This window comes from Talpa europaea (assembly GCF_964194135.1).
Source record: "Talpa europaea genome assembly, chromosome: 10".
NCBI lineage: Eukaryota > Metazoa > Chordata > Mammalia > Eulipotyphla > Talpidae > Talpa > Talpa europaea.
Genome location: NC_140077.1, coordinates 13,952,901 through 13,956,566, shown reverse-complemented (window position 1 = coordinate 13,956,566; position 3,666 = coordinate 13,952,901).

Below are 3,666 nucleotides of genomic sequence, written 5' to 3'. Positions count from 1 at the left end.
GAGTGGGCGGGGCTTAGCAACGAGGAAGTGGCGTGTTTGGGCTGCGCGAGGCGCCGGATGTAGGTCAGTCTCGTCTCAGTTCCGGTTCGTAGTCGTGAGGTGTGGGGTTGTTTGGGGTGTGGGAGCTTCCTCCGGAGTGGGGGGTAACCTCTTGTTCCTTTTCGGGCCTCATGTGTCGGGAGGCGGGAGGGACGGCATTAAACGCAGCCTTCTCCGGGGGCTTCTCGGAAGTGCGGTCCCCACGTGTCCTCATCGCCTGGTAATCTATTACGCATTCTTGACACCCACCCAGACCTCCTGAATCAGATACTCTAGACGTGGCTCAGCATCCTGTTTTAACATGCCCTGCGCAGATGCCGACGTCCGCCCAAGTGTGAGAACCGCTGCTTCATAGAAATAGAAAAGTGTATATGTGCCACATTTTCTTGAGCCAGTCATCTATTATTGGTCATTTGGGTTCTTTCCAGGTTTTCCCTATTGTAAATAGTGCTGCAATAAACATAGACACACAATGGACTATTACTCAGCAATCAAAAAAGAGCAATCAAAAACTTACGCCATTCACAACAACATGGATGGAGCTAGAGGGCATTATGCTCAGTGAATAAGCCAGAAGGAAAAAGAAAAATATCGGATGGTTTCACTTACAGCAGGAATATAGGGGAACCCAATAAGACATCAGTGTAAAAAAATAACAGTACAAAACACAACAAAGCAAAAACGCACAATTAGAAATCAGAGACATCCTGCAGGGGAGGAGGAGGAGGGAGAGGGATCAGAGGGAGGCAGGGAGGAGCACGGGGGACTGACGTGATGGGGCCCGGGTGCATTGGTGAAGGAAACTCTGGGGACTACACCTGAGGGGATGGGGGGAAGCAAATATTGTTTAAAAATGAACAATGATGTTAAAAAATTTTAAAAATATTTTAAAAAAGAAGTAGAAAAGTGGTAGCAACAGAAACTAAACTGTGGCAAAGCTGTTGGAAAGGAGATTTATTTATAACTCATTATTAGAACGTATTTAGTTTTAATTACATAGGTTAATCTCCCCTGATAGGAGACTATCTCCAAATTACAGTTTTGAATGATAAGCAGAGCAGGATGAATACTTACACTTTCTTTAAGAAGAAATGTGCATTAAGCGTGTATGTTTGTAATCATATCCTATTTGTGAATGGGTACACAAACATAGAGATGTGGAGTGGAAGCCAGTGGAATCAGTTTCCAATGATGATTCTTTTTCAGTTTACTCTTTTTCATACATGTACACTAATCTCAAAAAAAAAAAAAAAAAAGGTAAAGGCCTGACACACAAAGACTCTATATATAATGCATGCTGGGAAAGAACCTTCCCTGAAGGATTGAGGTACACTTATTGACCCTTAAGAAGGCCCTATTCTCAGTTGGACTAACTCTTGGACAGTAACAACATCATGCTTTAACGCCTTCGAGCCTTTCTTTTTTATTTTTGTGTTTGGGGCTTTCCCTTTTCTCTACATACACTAACTTATCCCTCATATCGAGTCATATAATCTATAGAGCTAAACTAGAGCCCGGTGAGTGCGGCTGGGATAGCAATCAACCTGCGAGAATTGAAAATGCTGTAGGGGGCAGCAGTGTATAGCTAGAGATAAGAGGGAAGGCAAATCTGAATGGAACTGCGGATACTTTACTGGGGGTAGAAATTTGTTTAAAATATAGTGTAGTTTATAACTGCTCTTATTCTAATTGTGTATTTTAAGAACTAATGCTCAGAGCATCTTCCTTAAGTATAAACTTTGCACTTGTGTAAAAATCTCTCAAATGGGAACTCTTCATGAGCCCCCAGATCAAAAAATAGGCAAATATTTATTATTGTATGTCCCGTTGTATATCATTGTGATAGCTTGTTTTCAGGATTGTTTTGAATCTCTCCTATGCAAAATAGATTACTTTTTAGAAAGAAAAACTGTTGAATTAAAAGAGAACAATTGTACCACTTTACTTATATAATCATTTAATTTCCGCGATGATTTTATGTGGTATTAAAGACAAAATTAGAGCCAAATATAAGATTTGATTAAGTGGTATTTCAAGTAGGAATTCTGAAATACCACCTCCAATGATGTGTCAAAATCTACTTTCACTGCAATTTTTCTTAAAACATTCACATTTAATTGTGTTTATTCTTCAAAAAGCAGTATCTAAAACCCTTAGTTCTTTTAACTGGGAATTTATTTTGTTGAAACCTGTAAGAAAATAGAACATAAAGATTTCACCTTATCAGAATATACAGCTATTCCTTTAACTCAAAAAGTAAATGCATTGCCAACGGTAGCTCCACATGAATATGTAATTAACTAATGTGTTGAGTTAAATGAGAGATTGCATTCTTTGGCTTAGCTTTTATTGTATCCTTTCCTTGCTAATAGTAACCCCAGATCTGCTCACTTTTTGTGCTCTCTTGACAGATGCTTTAAGTGATGAATTAGAGATGTGAACATAGTCATAGTAACTGCTTATGCCCTTTGCCCACTTTAGGCATAAAAGGTGTTCTGAATGTTTGCATGTAGTTTTGCAGGGCCATCTATGGACTTTTTGCTCTTATTGAGTGTTTTTGGATTAGTTTTGGATATAGTTTTAGAAAACATATCTCAGGATGACTCTTAGGTGGCATTGTCTATTTAAGGTTGATGGAAAAACAACTTTCAATGGAAGCTGGTCAATGTAGGAGGTCATCAGTTACAGCAATCTTGGTTTGTCCACTTAAATTTGTATTGTCTTACTAGTCTTAGGATGTACATTTTCAGCTATTCTGTTTTTCAGGTGTATTACTAAATAACAGAAATGTGCCACTGTACCACTGAAGAATTGAAAATACACTACAAAAACAGAAAGTAAGGATTCCTTCAGTTTGACAAAGATTGTAACCTAAAACTGTATAGGGACCAGAAATAGCAGAGTCAAGGTTACTTAGAACTATTCAAAAGTGGATGTAATAGTACTCTTGTATGCATTCTTTTTTTTTTTTTTAAAGATTTATTTATTTATTTATATAAGCACTGGGTACAATCAGAAGTGCTGGGTGAGAGAATTCACCAGAGCCAGAGCGGGGAGCAGAACAGGCAGAAGGGGAGCAGCGGGCGGCAGGAGAGGTCTGAGCGCCATGTGGGACCCTCCTCCGGTGGCCGGGGAGCAGCTGGGAATCGAACCGGTGCTGTGGAGGCTGCGGGCAGCTTTGCAACCCAGCGCTCAACTGCTGTGCCACCAGGGAGGCCCTCTTGTATGCATTCTTAATGGAATATGTTTCAAGAGCAAAAGGTAAAAACACCAAATGTCAAATATCACAGATTGATTGCAGTGGTACTATTGGTAATATAATTTTGAAACATCTATGTCTACTGTAAAGTGAATAATATATTTATGTTAGTTAAAAGTCAAGGAGAAAGAAATAAAAGTATGAAATAAGCTATGGGGCCTTTGCTGTGAAATTTGAATTAGAATTAGAATTGTTTATATGTATATTTCTTAGAAGTAATGTTACCCCCTGTGAAAGATACCCATATTTTGATATCTAAATACCATTACCCAATAAAAGGCAACAGCATTTCTTAAAGAAGTGTTTGATTTGGGGTCTCAGGCCCAGAAAGTACAAAAATATAAAGATGTGCCTGCAACATTTTGCCA